The following is a 19,720-nucleotide window of genomic DNA, read 5'->3' as shown; positions in this document are numbered from 1 at the left end:
CACACACATACACACACATACACACACATACATGCACACACATACACACACACACTTTGGTGATTTCTTGCCGTCTACTCCTCTTGAGTGTGCTTACTTCTTTTTGTTCTTGAGCTGAAATTAATAACACAGAACAGATGGAACAGTACAAAGAATCAATGAAACAAAGAGTTGACCCCTGAGGAAATCAGTGAGGTAGAGAAGCCCGGATCCAAACTGACCAAAAGACACAGAGACAACACAACACTCAAGTTAATAAACCAGAAACACGAGAGCAGATACTGAGGACGTCCAAAGAGTTGTTAGGACTTTGTACTTCACAAAGTTGGAAAATCTAAATGAAGTGGACAACTTCCTCGGTAAACACCACCTACCAACGTTAGAACACGATCAGATACACAATTTAACAGACCTAGGACCACTAGTGGGATAGAAGTAGGACCACTAGTGGGATAGAAGTAGGACCTCTAGTGGGATAGAAGTAGGACCACTAGTGGGATAGAAGTAGGACCTCTAGTGGGATAGAAGTAGGACCTCTAGTGGGATAGAAGTAGGACCTCTAGTGGGATAGACGTAGGACGACTAGTGGGATAGAAGTAGGACCACTAGTGGGATAGAAGTAGGACCACTAGTGGGATAGAAGTAGGACCACTAGTGGGATAGAAGTAGGACCACTAGTGGGATAGATGTAGGACCACTAGTGGGATAGAAGTAGGACCACTAGTGGGATAGAAGTAGGACCTCTAGTGGGATAGAAGTAGGACCACTAGTGGGATAGAAGTAGGACCACTAGTGGGATAGAAGTAGGACCACTAGTGGGATAGAAGTAGGACCTCTAGTAGGATAGAAGTAGGACCACTAGTGGGATAGAAGTAGGACCACTAGTGGGATAGAAGTAGGACCACTAGTGGGATAGAAGTAGGACCACTAGTGGGATAGAAGTAGGACCACTAGTGGGATAGAAGTAGGACCACTAGTGGGATAGAAGTAGGACCTCTAGTGGGATAGAAGTAGGACCACTAGTGGGATAGAAGTAGGACCTCTAGTGGGATAGAAGTAGGACCACTAGTGGGATAGAAGTAGGACCACTAGTGGGATAGAAGTAGGACCTCTAGTGGGATAGAAGTAGGACCACTAGTGGGATAGAAGTAGGACCTCTAGTGGGATAGAAGTAGGACCACTAGTGGGATAGAAGTAGGACCACTAGTGGGATAGAAGTAGGACCACTAGTGGGATAGAAGTAGGACCACTAGTGGGATAGAAGTAGGACCTCTAGTGGGATAGAAGTAGGACCTCTAGTGGGATAGAAGTAGGACCACTAGTGGGATAGAAGTAGGACCACTAGTGGGATAGAAGTAGGACCTCTAGTGGGATAGAAGTAGGACCACTAGTGGGATAGAAGTAGGACCACTAGTGGGATAGAAGTAGGACCTCTAGTGGGATAGAAGTAGGACCACTAGTGGGATAGAAGTAGGACCACTAGTGGGATAGAAGTAGGACCTCTAGTGGGATAGAAGTAGGACCACTAGTGGGATAGAAGTAGGACCTCTAGTGGGATAGAAGTAGGACCACTAGTGGGATAGAAGTAGGACCACTAGTGGGATAGAAGTAGGACCTCTAGTGGGATAGAAGTAGGACCACTAGTGGGATAGAAGTAGGACCACTAGTGGGATAGAAGTAGGACCACTAGTGGGATAGAAGTAGGACCACTAGTGGGATAGAAGTAGGACCTCTAGTGGGATAGAAGTAGGACCACTAGTGGGATAGAAGTAGGACCTCTAGTGGGATAGAAGTAGGACCACTAGTGGGATAGAAGTAGGACCTCTAGTGGGATAGAAGTAGGACCTCTAGTGGGATAGAAGTAGGACCTCTAGTGGGATAGAAGTAGGACCTCTAGTGGGATAGAAGTAGGACCACTAGTGGGATAGAAGTAGGACCTCTAGTGGGATAGAAGTAGGACCACTAGTGGGATAGAAGTAGGACCACTAGTGGGATAGAAGTAGGACCTCTAGTGGGATAGAAGTAGGACCACTAGTGGGATAGAAGTAGGACCACTAGTGGGATAGAAGTAGGACCACTAGTGGGATAGAAGTAGGACCACTAGTGGGATAGAAGTAGGACCTCTAGTGGGATAGAAGTAGGACCACTAGTGGGATAGAAGTAGGACCTCTAGTGGGATAGAAGTAGGACCACTAGTGGGATAGAAGTAGGACCTCTAGTGGGATAGAAGTAGGACCTCTAGTGGGATAGAAGTAGGACCTCTAGTGGGATAGAAGTAGGACCTCTAGTGGGATAGAAGTAGGACCACTAGTGGGATAGAAGTAGGACCTCTAGTGGGATAGAAGTAGGACCTCTAGTGGGATAGAAGTAGGACCACTAGTGGGATAGAAGTAGGACCTCTAGTGGGATAGAAGTAGGACCACTAGTGGGATAGAAGTAGGACCACTAGTGGGATAGAAGTAGGACCTCTAGTGGGATAGAAGTAGGACCTCTAGTGGGATAGAAGTAGGACCACTAGTGGGATAGAAGTAGGACCACTAGTGGGATAGAAGTAGGACCTCTAGTGGGATAGAAGTAGGACCTCTAGTGGGATAGAAGTAGGACCACTAGTGGGATAGAAGTAGGACCACTAGTGGGATAGAAGTAGGACCTCTAGTGGGATAGAAGTAGGACCACTAGTGGGATAGAAGTAGGACCACTAGTGGGATAGAAGTAGGACCTCTAGTGGGATAGAAGTAGGACCACTAGTGGGATAGAAGTAGGACCACTAGTGGGATAGAAGTAGGACCTCTAGTGGGATAGAAGTAGGACCACTAGTGGGATAGAAGTAGGACCTCTAGTGGGATAGAAGTAGGACCTCTAGTGGGATAGAAGTAGGACCACTAGTGGGATAGAAGTAGGACCACTAGTGGGATAGAAGTAGGAACACTAGTGGGATAGAAGTAGGACCTCTAGTGGGATAGAAGTAGGACCTCTAGTGGGATAGAAGTAGGACCTCTAGTGGGATAGAAGTAGGACCACTAGTGGGATAGAAGTAGGACCACTAGTGGGATAGAAGTAGGACCTCTAGTGGGATAGAAGTAGGACCTCTAGTGGGATAGAAGTAGGACCTCTAGTGGGATAGAAGTAGGACCTCTAGTGGGATAGAAGTAGGACCTCTAGTGGGATAGAAGGAGCCATTAAAAGTCTCCCTGCCAAAAAAGTGGGGGCAAGATGGTCTTACTGTGGAAATCTACCAGGATTTCAAGGAAGAGTTAAGGTCCTCAAGTTATTCCACAATTTAGAAAGAGGAAGAATTTTATTTTGTGAGACCACAGTAATCATGATACCCAAACCATATACAAACTCAACAAAAAAGAGAGAATTACAGAACAATATCCCACATGAACTTAGATGCAAAAATACTAAAACAAAACAAGACATGCAAACTGGATCTCAGATCATATTTAAAGAAAGATCATCCACCACAATCAAGTAGACTTCACCCTAGAGATGCAGGGATGGCTCAACACACAAAAATCTGTCAATGTGTTCCACAATATAAATAAATTAAAAGGAAAAAACCCACATGATCATCTCAGTAGATGCCAAAAAAAAAAAAAATCCTTTGGCAAAATCCAACACCCCTTTCAAGGCCTATAAAGAATTGGGTTGGAATTTATTTTATTTTATTTTATTTTATTTATGTATTCACTTTACATCCTGGGTATGTGTCCCTCCGTCCTCCCCTCCACGTCCCACCTCCTTCCCCACCCCTAGGAAAAGGAAATCACCCTCACCCACCCACCCACCCCAGCTCATCTAGACATATGAGGACTGAGTCCATCCACATCCCAAGTACTCTGGCAAGGCAGTTCCATCAGGGGGAAGTGATCAACTTCATACGGAAAAACAAATACCGATGATAACTCAAACAAGCGTGAGCAATAAAAGAACTGCTGGAGGTCTCACAATTCCTGTTTCAAGTTGTATTACAGATCGATAGTAATAAAAATTGCATGGTACTGGCATAAAAAAAAAAACAGACACATTGATCAACTTACACATAAATTCCCACACTTATGGACATCTGATTTTTAATAAAGAAGCCAGAAGTACACACTGGAAAAAAAGACAACACCTTTGGTGCTGGCCAAGCTGGATGTCTTCATGTAAAAGACTTCAAATATAGACATATTTATCACCCTGCACACAACTCAAGTCTAAGTGAACAAAAGACCTCAACATAAAACCAGACACATTGAACCTGATAGTCGAGAAATCGGGGAATGGCCTTGAGCTCCTTGGCACATTAGAACTTTCTGAACAGAACATTGACAGTGCAGGCTCTAAGATCGGCAATTAATAAGTGGGATCTCATGAAAATGAAAAGCTTCTGTAAGGCAAAGAGCACTGTCAACTGGACAAAGAGGTAGCCTATGGGATGGGAGAAGATTTTTGCCAACTCCACATCTGATAAGCCTAATGTCAAAATTTTACAAAACAAAGAATCTGATTAAAATGGGGTACAGAAAATTCTCTAGGCAGAGAATTATCAATGGAGGAATCTCCAATGGCTGAGAAACACTTGAAGTGTTCAACATCCTTAGTCATCAGAAAAATTTCAAATCAAAGCTACCTTGAGATTCCATCTTATACCTATCAGAATGACTAAGGTCAATAACACAAGTGACAGCGCATTCTGCCGAGTGTATGGGGCAGGGGAACACTTCTCCACTGCTGGTGGGAGTGCAAACCGTTACAGTTACTATGAAAATCAATATGGTGGTTCCTCAGAATATTGGGATTCAATCCACCTTAGGATCCAGCTATCCCACTCTTGGGTACATACACAAGGGACACTCCATCATAACACAAGGACACTTTATCATAATAACCCAAAACTGGAAAAAAAATAGATGCCCTTCAGCAGAAGAATGCATTAAGAAAATGTGGTGTGTTTACACAATGAATTATTATTCAGTAGTTAAGAAATTACATTGTGAAATTTGCAGGCAAATGGATGCAAATAGAAAAAAAATATGGTGACTGAGGTCATCCAGGCCCAGAAACACAAATATGGCGTGTATTCACTTATAAGTAGACATTCGCCCTTAAGTAAATGATAATCAAGCTACCGTCCATAGACCCAATGAGACTATACAAAGGGGAGGGTACATGGGGGAAGGATGGATCTCTCTGGGGAGGGGAAATAGATTTTGCAGGTGGACTGTGTGTGGGCCAGGACCACCGGAGCAGGAGGGACCAGGTAGAGGGGAAGGGATGGAGGGAGAGAGTGCAGAGAGAGACAGCTGGAAGAGAGGGCCATTTGCTGGGTGGTGTGTAGACACAGCGCAGTGGACACTTCCTGGAACCTATGCGGATGGCTCCTAGGAATGAGGAGTATGGAGTCTGAACTGGTCATCTTTTGTAGCCAGGCAAGGCTTACGGAGGTGGGACTTGGTTACCTTCGGTTGAATTGTTGGCCAAAGAGGTTCAGTGAAGATCCCTAGACAACCCAGTCTGATGCTCCGGCAGAAAGTCGCCCTCTGGAAACTGGCATCAGGAGGTCCCGTTGCCAAGGACGCCTTCCACTCAGCTCGTTGTACGCAGAGAGGTTGAGCTGGTGCAGGCTTCACCCCTACATTCTAGTCTCTTTGGTGCTTGAAGGTATTCTGCAGACGATGGGAAGAGAAATGTGGACACCCACCCAGTCACAGAACTCTCCACCTACAATCTACTGCTTGCAAGACTGTGGGCCGTTGCTGGGCAAGGACTAAAGGAGAGAAAACTGTTCTTTAGGATCCCAAGTGTGGGATCAGAACGATCTCGTGAGAGAACAGGTGATGTTAATTCAGTAGAAGAGCAACCGCCTCCTGCAGGAGCTTCATTGCTGCCAGCTGAAAAGATCCCTTGAACAGACTCTGGGAGGAGCTTATAAATGAGCCCAGAACTGGTGGGGGTGAGGCCAATTGGAGACTTGGGATAGATTTGGCTGTTCATTGAGGGAAGGCTTCAGAGCTCGGGCTCCTGCTGAGGCTCTGGGGTCTGGTTACCCCAAGTTCCAGTGGAAGAAATCCTGCGGCTCCCAACCGGAACTGATATCTTTAAGGTTTTGTTATTGTGTCCATTAATCCTCATTTCCTACTGTTTTGGTTAATCGGGTTATACTTGACGTAGGCTCAGTCACTAAGTTGTTAATAAAATATATTGGTTAAGAAAATTGAGTCTACAAGGGTCAAAGTCCTACCTCCTCCAGTTAACCATCCTAATGTGCTAGGAAAAGGGGGTGACTCTCTTTTGATCCCAGCAGGACTCCTAAATCCAGTCTGATAAGAAGGTCTGTCACAGACCTGCTCCTGCCACCTGTGGATTGCCAAGGACAGTTTTTTTTCCCCTTCCTCAGATTAGGCTCTCAAGATATTTACCATAAACTGAAGCCATAACCTGGGAGCTCATTTTTTTTTTTAACAACTCCCAGGGCGTAAAAAACCCAGATTCCCAAGTGGAGGCTGCCATTTTTGGCCCTTTCTGGTCCAGCCCTTCATGGTATCTTTTGTCCTTCCTTCTTTTCCAGCCTCTTTGAGCCTTTGTGGTCATTGTCAGTTTTGTGGCTTTTGTCTCAGCTTAGACTCGGCCTTCCACACGGAGTGCGTGAGGCTGAGAACGCACACAATAAAATTTAGCTCCTGGCTTTCTCAACTCTTTCTTTTCGCCTTGTGATACTGGCAGCTGCTTTCTGCACTTTCCAAGCCCAGGAATTACCTGGACTTCCCTTCCTGCTTGAGAAAAGCATCTGGGGGGGTGGAGTTCTGGGGTCACAGGGTGATGGGTGATGGTTGGGGGCTCTTCAGGAAGAGAGGTGTGAGAACCTGGATTCCCTCTACCTACACTCACCTCAGGAGAGCAGGGCTGCGCTCCATTACCACCAGAGGGCCTAGGACACAGTGACCCCAGCCCCGGTCATCTGGTTCTCCCAGTTCTCCTTCGCAGCGTGCCCGGGCCTGGGAGTGGTCCCCAAGCAAGGAGATATGGAGGACGACAAAAGATGTGCTGTGGGCAGTGGTGGCACGGAAATTGTGGGAGTAGGCAACCAATGTCTGGTTTAACTTGAGGCGCCACATCTGACACTGTATTGATGGCCAGAAACTGGAGACTGGAAAGTCAGAAGACCTAGGTGTTGAGGGACAGTCTGATGTATTTTGACGTTAATTACTGTTTGTTGTCTGTGTGACCCAACTTTTGCTTAATAAAAAGCCATCCCACCTGGGCAGGGCAAAAGATAGGTAGGTGGGGCTAGGAGAGAGGGGAATTCTGGGAAGATAGGTGGGTGGGGCTAGGAGAGGGGAATTCTGGGAAGAAAAGAGATGACCACAAGGAAAAAGGAGAGAGACCTGAAGGGAAGAGAGGAAGGCCTCCATGGATTAGATCGAGGAGAAATACATGGCCGGCGTGAATGGAGAATCCAGCCCAGATGAAGAACATGAACAGGTATTTGGGATTAATGATGGAAGGTAACTTATTAAAAACAGATGGCATGGGATTGAGGCAGGGAGGTAGTTTAGAGTATTGATACCTGCCCCGCCCCAGGTTAACTAAGGGTATTTTAAAATATAAAAAGTGTCTGTGTCTTAATTGATCGCTAGCTGGGCCTACAGGTAATACAATTTTATAAAACAATACCTAGGATAGAATCCAACACAACTGGTCTAAAAAATAAAAATAAAAAAGATTCCTAATGATACTGTGCTATACTTAGATCAGTGCCTGTCAGTCTTCATCAGAGAGGCTTCCTCCAGCAGCAGATGGGAGCAGGTGCAGAGACCGACAGCCAGACATCGTGCAGAGAGAAAGTCTAGACAGAGCTCTCATATATTTCTCTTCTTCTTCTTCTTCTTCTTCTTCTTCTTCTTCTTCTTCTTCTTCTTCTTCTTCTTCTTCTTCTTCTTCTTTTGGTTTTTTGATTGTTTGTTTTAGTTTCTTGAATGTTCAAGGTTTATAAGTCCGCCCTATATTTGACTTTTCCAACTGCTGACAGTATGGAGCAGCCGCCGTTAGCTGCTCTAAACCCAAGGCTGCTCTTGCACAGTCGTGTTCATCGAGGTAAACACCTGAAAGTTTTTCTTCAACGTATTGTTCCAGATACTCACTGGCCCCTCCAGTGGCCTCCGTGTTTTTCTCTTGGGCTTTCCAAATAGCAATTTGAGTTTTCTGCTGGCATTGTTAGTTGGATCTTCTTGCTAAATACAATCAAACAGTTGTATAGCATCATCAAATCTTTTCAAAGGTTTCAATCTCATGCCTGGCAATCATTTGAACCTGGGGCTGCCGGGGAACTCTCTTCTTAACCCCCAAAGACGAAACAAGGCAAGCCAGCCCAGGCACAGTCTAGGGCAGCCACCACTACCTGCTGGCTGTGACCTACAGCTTGCTCCAAGTGCAGACTTCTTACATCCTTCTTCAACTACAAAAGTTGTTCACGAGTTCATACGTTTTACTCTCTCCATTTTCTCTGTAGCTCACATTTCTTTTCAAACCACTCTGTAATCTTCTTCATCTTCTTAGAACCAGCTCTTTGCAGAATTTTAACGTCTTTGTGGACTTGACAGATTTTTTTTTTTTTTACTATTCTGTGGGCTGTCACACCATTAAATTGTTTTCTTTGCTATTCAAAAGCTTTTCAATTTTCCATAATCTCCTTTGTCAGTTCTTGGGGGTTAATAAGAAAGGCCTTAACTATGCCCATATCTAGATGTGTTTTGTCTGTTTTCCTCTAGTAGTTTTAGAATTTTAAGCCTTTTGATTTGATTTTTGTGTAAGGTGAAATGAATGAATAATTGTTTTATGAATGGATATCCAGTTTCTCCAGCACCATTTGTTCATAGGCTTCCCCCTCCCCCCAGTGTATTTTTTTGATACCCTTGTGAAATTTTAGGTGGATTTAGCTGTGTGTGTCTGTTTTTTTCTTGATCTTCTGTTCTGTGTGCTGTGTTTGTACCAGTGCTATGCTGCTTTTGTTACTATGGCCTTCTAGTGTAGCTTGAGCTCACGTATGATGATGCCTCGGACACTGTTGTTTGTTGTTTAGGATTGTTCTGTATTTTCATACAAATTTTAAGGCAGCTTTTCCTATTTTTTTCTGTGCAGAATTTCACTGGAATTTTGACGGGGATTGCACGAATCTACAGATGATGCTTGGTGATTTGGTCATTTCCTGCCTCAAGATATTCTTCCAGTCCATGACTTCGAGAGGTATTTCCATCTTCTCAGGTTTCTATTTCTTCTTTTAGTATTTTATTGGTATTTTATTAGTGTTTTATTTTATTGGTATGTATAACAAAAAGCCTGTTCTGTTGATTTTTGTATCTTTTGATTTTGCTGAAACTTTTTACTGGATCTTAACGTTTTCTGGTGAAGTATTTAGAGACTTTAAAGTAAGAGATCATGTCACCTACAAATGGAAATAATTTCGCTTTTTTGTTTCTCACTTGTATCCATTTTATTTCCTTTTCTTACCTTCCTGTTCTAGCTCAGACTGTGAATACTATACTGAAAAAGAGTAGAGCGTATGGCCACTCCAGTCTTCTTCTTGACTTAAAAAAGGAATGTTTTCAGTTTTTAACCACTTAGTATAATGGTGGCTGTAGGTTAGCATCCAAGGCAGTGGTTCTCAATCTGTGGGTCAGTACCCCCTTGGGGATTAAGATGACCCTTTCACTGGGGTTGCATATCGGATATCTACCTTCATTATGATTCAAAACAGTATCAAATTTAAATTATGAAGTGGCAATGAAAATAGTCTTATGTTCGGGGGTCACCACATCATGAGAAACTGTATTAAAGGGTCATGGTGTTAGGAAGCTTCAGAGCTGATCTAAGAGTATTGCTTCCGTTATGCTGAGGTATATTCCTAATTTACCTTTCCTCACGAGGACATTCTGAACGCTGTCAAATGCTTTTTATGTGTTTATTGGGATGATCATATGATTTCTGCCTTTAAGTCTCTGCGCTGTATTAGATGTATTGATTTGCAAATGCCAAATTATCCTGACACCACTAGAATGAAACTAACTTGGTTGTGATGTCTGATATTTTTAGTGTGTTTTTGAACTTGATTTGTAAGTATTTTATTGATAATAGTTGTGTCTGGTGTTATTGTGGAAATTGATACATATTTTTTTTCTTTTTTGTTGTTGGGTTTGAACTGGATTTTGACGTGTGGGTAATGCTGGCTTTGTGGAGTGAATTTGGCAGTATTCTTTCCCTTTCTGTTTTATGGAACAAATCAAGGAGTGAAATCAGGAATGGTGATGCCCTCAGTAATTATTTTACTATTCATGGGTTTTTTGCTATCTTCGGTGTTTTGTATTTCAATAAAAATGAGTATTATTCTTGCCAATTTATGTAAAGAATTGTATTGGAAATTTGATGGGGATTGTGTTGAAACTGTAGATTGTTTTTGTAGGATGGACATTTCCACAATGTTAATCCTAGTGTTCCTTAAGCGTGTAAGGTTTCTTCATGTTCTGGTGTCTTCTTTAGTTTCTTTCTTCCTGTCTTTAAGTTTTCCTTGTGCAAATCTTTCACTTCCTTATTAGAGTTATTATTTGTTTCAGGATATTTTGATCTTTAAGGCTGCTGTGGAGGAGATTGTTTCCCTGCTTTTTTTTTCCCCTCAGTGAATCTGTTGCTGGTATATAGGAAGACTATTGATTTTGCTTGTTAATTTTCTATCTGGCCACTTTGCTGAGTGTGTTTGTCAGCTGTAAGAGTTTTCTTGTGGAGTCTTTAGCACCTTTTAGGTAAAGAATCATGTCCTCTGCAAATAATATTTTGACTGCTTCTTTTATTACTTGTAACCCCTTTATCTCCTTTACTTATTTGATTGCTCTAGCTAAGACTTCAAGCACTATATTGAAAAGGAACGGAGAAAACAGACATCCTTGTTTTATTATTATTTTAAATTAACTAACTTTACATCCTTTCTGGAGCTTCTTCTTCCTCCTTTCCACCAAGTCGCCCCCTCTCACCTCACCTTCTCCCATCTCCCCCACGGGTATCGACTCACTTTGGCCTATCAAGCTGAATTAGGAACAGGTGCATCCTCTTCTATCAAGGCTAAACAAGGCAGCTCCATTAGGAGAAAGGGATCCGAGGGCAGGCAGCAGATTCAGAGACAGCCCCTGCGCATGCTGTTAGGGATCCCACATGAAGACCAAGCTGCACATTTATTACGCATGTGTAGGGAGCCAAGGTCCATCCTGTGCAAGCCCTCTGGTTGGTGGTTCAGTCTCAACGAGCCCCTATGGGTCCAGGTGTGTCGACTCTGTAGGTTTTCTTGTGTTGCTCTTGACCTCTTTGGCGCCTTCAATCCTTCCTCCCCATCTTCCACAAGATTCTGCCAGCTCTACCTAACGTTTGGCTGTGGGTCTTCGCATCTGTTTTCGTCAACTGCTGGGTGAAGCCTCTCAGCTGACAGTTGTGCTAGCCTCCTGTCTGCAAGAGTAACTGAATATCGTGAATAGGGGCAGAGGTGGGCTCCCTCTCATGGCCTGGGCCTCAAGTTGGGCCAGGCATTGGTTGGCCATTTCCTCAGTGCTGCTCTCTCTTTATCTCTGAGCATCTTACAAGCAGAAAAAAATTGTGGGTCAAAGGATTTGTGACTTGAGGTCATTTTCTTGTGGTTCGGCTGTGAGGATATCCAAGGCTTATTGTAGTAAGATAACTGGGACTGGTAATGCCATATCGCCTTGGTGCTTGTTGATTGTGTTCTAGCACTGGCTTTTAGCCATCTGGTTGTGCCTGGTGGGCCTCTGGGAACTCAGGTAGAGTTGAGGGCCAGAAAATGGAGTGCCACGGAAAGGGAGCAGTTTACATTTACTGGGTGTAGCCTAAGGGGACTTGGAGAGGGCTCCTACCCAATTGTCGCAGGTGTTGGCAGGCCTCTTGTAATGCAGGCCAGAGATGTGGGGTAGAAAATGGAGCTCAGGGAACAGGGCACAGCTCAGGGTTGCTGGGGGTGTCCCAGAGGGACCTGGTAGGCAGGGGTTGGGGTGGAGGCTTCTAGCCTGGTTGTCCCTGGTGCCAGTAAGCCTCTGGGATTGCAGGCAGAGCTGTAGGGTGGAAAAATGGGACATGCAGGGGACGGGGCAGAGCTCACAGCTGCTTGGCTTGCCCGAGAGGGACCCAGCATGCAGACGCCTTGTTTTATTCTTGATTTTAGGGGAAGTACTGTGAGTTTTCCTATCTTTCATGATATTGGCTATGAATTTTTTGTTTATTGCCTCTATTATGTTGAGATAAATTTCTAGTATCCCTAATTTTTCTAGGACTTTCATCATCAAGGAATATTAGATTCTATTAAAGACCTTCTCTGTACCTCATAAGATGATCATGTGATTTCTGTCCTTCATTCTTATTTATGTGCTGAATTCTATATTGATTTTTACTTATGTTGAACCATTACTATATCTCTGGAATGAAACTGACTTTATCATGGTTGATGGACTTTTTGATATGTTTTTAAATTCAGGTTGCAAGTATTTTATTGGGAATTTTTGTTTATACATTCATCAGAGATACTGGGCAATTAGTTTGTCTTATTCTCGGGTTTTTATTTGGGTTTGGTAAAGTGGTAATAAAGATTTCATAAAAGCAGTTTTAAAATGTCCCTTCATTTTGTACTTTATGTCACAATATCACTTACTTTTCTATTGCCATGACAAAACAGCATGGCCAAGGCAACTTACAAAAACATATAACTTGAGGGCTCATGGTTCCGGAGGGTTAGAGCCCATGACCATTATGCTCAGATAGGTGGCAGTGGGTAGGCAGGCATGTTGTTGAGGGCTTACATCTGCTTGGCAAGCATGAGGCAGAGCGTTAACTGGGAACTGTGTGGGCTTTTGAAACTTCAAAGCCCACTTCCAGGGACACACCTCTTCCAACAAGGCCACACCTCCCAATCCTTCCCAGACAGTTTCATCAACTGGGAGCAAAGTATTCAAATATGTGAGCCTATGGTAGATGTTCTCATTCAAACCACCACAAACGGCTTTCATAAACCGCTGCGTGTCTATTGAGCTCGGTGTTTAGAATATTCTCTAGATATTTATCAGGCCCATTTGATGTATGATGTCATTTAATTATGCCCAGATCACCTGAAAGTGGAGTATTGAAGTCACCTATTGTTACTGAGTTGAAGTTAATCTGTGTCTTTAATTCCAGAAGCACATCTTTATGAAATTGGGTGCACTGGAGTTTGGTTCCTATATGTTTAGAATTGTAATGTCTTCTTAATTGTTCTCTTGATTATGCTAAAACATCTTTTTAATGTACTCTGACTAGTTTTAGTTTAAGTCTATTTTGTTGGATATAGGAATAGCAATAATTGCTTTCCTCTTGGATGTATTTGCACATTTCCACCCTTTCACTTGAAAGATCGCATCTATATTTAAAGCTAAAACTAGTTTTTTTTTTTAGTAGTTGTCTACAGAAGGATGGATTTTGTTTTTTCCCCATCCATTCAGCTGACCTGTATGTTTTCCCTGGTGAGCTGATGCTATTAATAGTTAAAAATATTGATTTTGAACATTTCTTTGTTTTACTGTTGTTTGCGTTTTTAGTTGTACGTTGTGTTTCAGTAGTTGTAGTTCAGTTGTTTTCTTTCTCTTAGCTATACTTCTTCCTTTCTTCACTCAGAAGTGTTACCCCTGGTATCCTCTGTAGGACTGGCATTGGCAGATATGAGGAGTTTTTTTTAAAGCTATGAATTATTTTAAGCTGCTTGAGTTCATGAAAAAAATCTTTCTCCTTCAACTTGGCAAATGGTTTTGCTGGGTGGTGTAGTCTAGGTTGGTATCCACTGTCTTTTAGAATTTGAAGTACACTGCTTCATGATCTTCTGTCTTTTAAATTTTCCATTGAGAAATCAGCTGTTATTCAAGGGGTTTTCCTTTATTTCTGACATTTTTTTCTTCTTGCAGATTTTAAAACTCTTTCTTTGCTGTGCATATTTACTGAGATGCTAGAAGGAGAAAGACAGCGGGATCAGCGCTGTGGGTCATGGAGAAGATGGAGGCTAAACCACAGCTTTCCCACAGACTGTGAGCATTTAGTTTTCTCATTTGCAAGATGGAACAATGGCAGCCTGTCCTTCCAGGAGAGCGTGTGAGATTTAAGAAGAGCAAGTGAAACCCTGGCCACAGGGCTTATGGGGAGTGGAGTGTTCAGACCAGACTAGGCCTCATGGGAAATGGTGGTGAGGTGTTCTGTGGCAAAGGAATGCCACTCCCCTGTCCCTGGTCATGCTCTGGTCAATGGATACTGCGCTTCATTCCTAGGGCCTCCTGGTAGCAGGGTTTTGTCCCACACAGATATCACATGGAGGATTTCTAAAATGATACCCAGGGCTTTCCAGGTCCCTCTGCTTAGCCTACTCATCTGACCCCCAGGGGTCTGAGTTCACCAATGAAGTGCGTTTCAAAAGCTTCAGCAAGTGGCCATCTAGTCACAGGAGACTCTTGATTGCTTAGCTCTTAGTTGACTCATAGTAGATCTTCTCAGGCCCCAGATATTGTCACCAATGTTGGAGGGACTGAGAAACTATTGGTTTGGAAAACTACATTTATGGGAGCAGGAGTTGGAGAAGTTTGGTTAAAGGCCAAGGAGGTAGTGTCCTGTGAGGGAGGGCAGGAAAGGAACAGTTAGCTACGAGGCATCCATTCTGCTCCAGATGGAGTGAACTCATAGGATGACTCTGTGAGATGCTTGGTAAGATCTAGAATCACCTAGGAGACCAGCCTCTGGGTAAGCTCTGAGACAGGAAGACCCACCTCAACTGTCTGTGACACCATTCCATGGCATGGGGTCTGAATCAAATAGGAAAGCTAGAGCTAAGCACTAGCATTAACCGCTCTCTGCTTTCTGCCTGAAGACACAACGGGGACCAGATGTTTCAAGCTCTTTCCACCCTGACTTTCATCTCCAGCTTGCCCAGCCTAATTGACTCTTTATTTCAACAAATGATGCTTCAGGTCCCAAACATTGGGTCTTTTTTTTTATTGCTGGTCTTTTATTAAATTTCACATCCCCATGAACACTATTATGTATGTATGCATGTATGTATGTATGTATGTGTGTGTGTGTGTATGTACGTACGTATGTATGTATGTATCTATCTATCATCTATCTACTATCTATCTATCTGTCTGTCTGTCTATCTCTATGTGTGGGTGGATGTTTGTGTGTGTATGTATTTGTGTCTGCATAAATGTGTGTAGAAGACAGAGATGATATTCTCACTCATATGATACTTGCTTTGGAGATGGGGTCTTTTACTGGCACTTGGGACTTAACAATTAGGCTAAGTTGGCTGCCAGTGAGTCCCATGGATTCTCCTGTCTCCAGATCCCTAAAACTTTTTATTTGGCTGCTAGGGATGGGACTCATGTCCTTGTGCTTGCCTGGTGAGCGTTTTATTGGCTGAGCTTCACACAGCCCCCAATCCATTTCTTCTTAACTTTTAAAGTTGTTGGTTGGTTCGTTGGTTGGTTGATTCAGTGGGTATGTGGATGCCGCAGTGTACATCCACACATAGAGTGAAGGATGTCAGATGACACTGGATGTCAGAGGGCAACTTTCAGGAACTGTTTCTCCCCATCCGCCTTGCTGAGCTCTCCATTTCACATCTTGGCACAGCAGTGTTGGGATTACAAAAGCATGGTGCACAATCCAGTGCTTAGTGTGGGTTCTAGGTATTAAGTTGAGGTCATTAGGCATGTGCTACAAATGCTGTCACCTGCTGAGCCGTTTCCTGTTGCCCTCTGTGCCCGCGCTGTCTTTTAAATAGATTTGGAACATGATCCTCCTCACTGCCCTGAGACTGTTGGTCTAGCCAGCTTCCTGGACCTCTGCCCCAGCTCCCTAACCCTCCCTGCTGATGCTGCGCTGTCTTTGCTTAATCTTATGTTCAGTTCAGATCACCCTAGTCCAAACCCTCTATCCTTCCCCAAATCACTGAGGCTCACCAGACATGTGACATGATCTATATCAACCCCCTGATACACACACACACACACACACACACACGCACACACACGCACACACACGCACACACACGCACACACTCATGTGCACGCATGGGCGGTCGCACATGCTCGCTCTCTCTCTCTCTCTCTCTCTCTCTCTCTCTCTCTCTCTCTCTCTCTCTCTTGCATTATACCCAACCTCATTTTCTTCACTGTGCCTTGATCCTTTTGGTCACCTTAACCTTTGAAGACACCAAGAAGACATGGTCTCTCATGTACCGGCTCTATTATTCTCTAGACATAACCTTGCCCAGGTGGTCAGTGGCTTGCTAGGTACCACCCTCTCATGAATCAACACGTCTAGAATGTAAACCTCACTTTATTTTTTTTCTGCATGAGTTGTTTTCTTTGTTTTTACTTCTACCTTAAAATGTCATGTAAGCTCTTGGAAGGCGAGACCTAGCCTGTTTTGTTGCTTGTCACGCTCCCACTGTGCCTGAGGCAGTCCATACAGCATCAACACAGAGATGCTTTCAGATCTGGAGAGGGGTTGTTGTTTTTCTTTTACCACTGGTTTTCATCCTTCTAAGAAGATATGTAATGTGGCCACTAGGTGGCACTCAAGTACTTTCTGTGTATCAAATTCTCATAACCTGAAGCCTATTTGTTATCCATTTTTGATGCTTTGGATTTTTGCTCCCTCTCAAAAGAGCATTAAAAATTGACTTCTTGTTTCTTTTTTGTTTCTATCAGAAACTAATGGATAATCCATGTCTAAGAAACAGGATATTTCCTTTCTCTATTCAAATTATAATGACATGAATCCACGCTGGCACTGGCCTTTTCATATGTCCCTTCCTCTCAGTTATTTCTAAGACTGTTCGTGAGTTTTCTGATGGGGAATCTGGAGTCAGTTCTCAGTCTTCCCACTGGCTACTTGGACTGACTGTCTTGCCACTGGACATGGATGCCATCTTTATTTTCCCAAGGGTTCTGGAACTGCTGTCATTGCTAAGCCACCAGTCTTAACACTGCTGTTCTTTCCCCATGTGCTCCTGAAATATTGTCTCTGCATATTCACAGCACAGCTGAGACCAGACTGTGAGATACGATGGAACAGGACTTTTGAAGGATCAGGAAAAAAGGACGGCAGCTGCAGGAGGAGGAGGTCGCTCATGGTGGCTGCTGCTCCTGGTGTTCGCAGCTGCCTCTGTTCCTGGAGGCCATCCCTGTCATTGGGCTGATTCCCAGCTGTCACAGTGGGGTCATCCCTCAGGGATGAGAGTCTCCAGCCACCTCTGCCTCTGGGTCTTTCTGGCCTCAGCTCCTCAGAGAGAAAACAAGATCTCCTCATGTCTATATACTTCCTAACATAAATCCCACATCAGCCTCCTTGCGGGATGGTTCACGTGTAGTTGCGGCAAGGATGCAACAGGACAATCCTCACAGTTTGACAGTCCATTTCCTGACACTGGTGTATTTCAGGCTTAGGCAAAACAGTGAGCACACTAAACATTGTTAATTGGAAGTGTGTGTGTGTGTGTGGGGCGGGTGTGTGTTTAAAACAAATCAGATGTCACTCCCTTCCCCCCATGCCTCCCTCCCTCCTTTTCCTAGGTTGCTCCGCAGTATAATGTGAAGGAGATATTGAGGCTCATGGTGTCTTAACATGGTTTGCATTTAATCTCTGTGAATCTGGATAGTGTCAGTCTAGCATAAAAACCAGGAATCGGTTTCCCACAGGATACTTATCTGGGAAGACGAGGGCATTGCTGTAGTAAGATGTGTGGCACAATAAACCAATGGGGAGGGGGCAAGAAGAGTATTAGAGGTGAGCCAGAGAAGGGCTGTATCACACATTTGGAAACAGCAGCCGTTGGCTACAATGATTAGTGACAGGGATTGTGTCTGTAAAAGGTGACTGGACAATTTCTGGGATTGGTGCCTGCCACAGAAATGGATCCATGAGCCATCCCCAGGCATCAGCAGTGTGTATAGTTACCACTACACAATCCTGTGAATTCCTTCACAATCTCCTTGTTTGTAAAGTTGTTTGGTTTGGTTTGGTTTGGTATGGCATAGTTGGCTAGGGTTGACATAAGCAATTGTGTTTTGTTTCCGACAATGCTGTGTTGTATATGTTGTCAGTTGGGGCTGTGTTCCACAATTCGGTATTTTGGTTTGTTGTGGTTTTCTATAATGGTCTCCGTCTCTTGCAAAGAGAAGTTTTATTTATGAATAATGAGGACTGCACTTATAAGAGCAAATATTTTAAAATGTATTTAGGGATTATGCTGGCTTAGTAAAGTGGAAGTTGTAGCTTTTCCTCCAAGGTCCATGATTTCATTGGCTCTGGGTGTTGGCGCCTTTGGGCGTTTCTAATACTAGGAATAATTTTCCATACTGGGCCAGTCTTTGCTATTGTTAAGTTGGAGAGCTGTTGGTTACCACCAAGGTATTTGTGCCACTGCTGCTCCCTTAGGGTTATCATGCCATGCTGGGCATTGTTGAGGTTTATAGGCACCAAAGCTGGCTAGGACTGTTGGTTGCTCCCCTCCTTCGAAAGCTTGCCCAGCATCTTCTGGCGCCATGACAGCTAGTCCTTAGAGAGGAGGATGCCTGTTGGCTGGTAGTTTGTTGATATCCCTATGGAGGCTGATGGTGCTACATGAGTGAGAGGATGTGGCTCTTGGGAATCTAGACAAGTTGTCTGGTATCATAGGCCGCCATGCCAGCCTTGCTGGCACATTTATTGGTACTCACCTGTAGCCTGATGACAGACTAGCAGCCCTTCATAGTGGTGACATGTTTTGATGCTGCTCATCTGTGCAGATGACCCCAATCTCCATGCCATACTGAATTCCATTGAATTGGCTTATTTTGTTTTTTGCTACCTGTATCATGTTCCTATTCTTTTTTTAAAATATTTATTTATTTATTATTTATACAGTGTTCTGCCTACATTGTGAGATTGCACACCAGAAGAGGGCACCAGATCTCAGTATAGGTGGTTGTGAACCACCATGTGGTTGCTGGGAATTGAACTCAGGACCTTTGGAAGAGCAGACAAGGCTCTTAACCCACTGAGCCATCTCTCCAGCCCCATCATATTCCTATTCTTGAACATGTTACTGGCCTCGAACAGGTCTAGGGGGCTATGGCTCGGTCAGCTGTGGTCTTGATGAAGTCGCAGAGGTTTTCTGGTCCTAGTTCTGAACCAGATCTTGAGGACCAAGCTCTGGTTGGCTGGTTCATGACTGTGCACAAGATGCCCCCATCGTTCAGACCCTTCTGTAAGAAAGGGCCAGTGGAGAGGGTCAAGAGCATCTCAACACAGCCGCGGATCTCAGCTTTCTTCTGGTGGTTGTATTTGGAAAGGAGACAGCTCTTGACCTTTGCTGAGAGCTGGTCATGGCGTTTTATCACAGTAATGGAAGTTCTAAGATAGACATCTCTAAGCTGTTTCCATTCCCAGCTATTGTAAATAGAACAGCGATCAGCATAGATGAGCAGGTATTTCTGGAACCTCTAGAGTAGGATATAACATCCTTCGGAAATATACCCAAGAGTGGTATAGCAGGATTATGGGGAAGTTCTATTTTGAGCTTTAAAAAAACCCTCAACATTGATTTTCAAAGTTGCTATACCAGTTTGCACTTACACCAGTGGTAAATACGTGTTCCCTTTCCCCCACATTCACTTCCGGATATGAT

The 19,720-nt window shown here is 43.8% G+C and overlaps 1 long non-coding RNA gene across 1 annotated transcript; it reads left to right on the top strand.

Annotated features, from left to right (window-relative positions):
* The first annotated feature begins 7,348 nt into the window (after positions 1-7,348).
* LOC311586247 lies at positions 7,349-17,259 on the top strand. The gene is made up of 4 exons (XR_014775496.1): positions 7,349-7,470; positions 9,127-9,231; positions 13,965-14,084; positions 17,091-17,259. It is a non-coding gene; the product is annotated as an uncharacterized lncRNA (long non-coding RNA).
* Positions 17,260-19,720: the final 2,461 nt, after the last annotated feature.

This window comes from Acomys minous (assembly GCF_964271855.1).
Source record: "Acomys minous genome assembly, chromosome: 16".
In the NCBI taxonomy this organism is placed as follows: Eukaryota; Metazoa; Chordata; class Mammalia; order Rodentia; family Muridae; genus Acomys; species Acomys minous.
The sequence above is the reverse complement of the archived record's forward strand: the minus strand, read 5'-3'. Positions and strand labels throughout refer to the sequence as shown.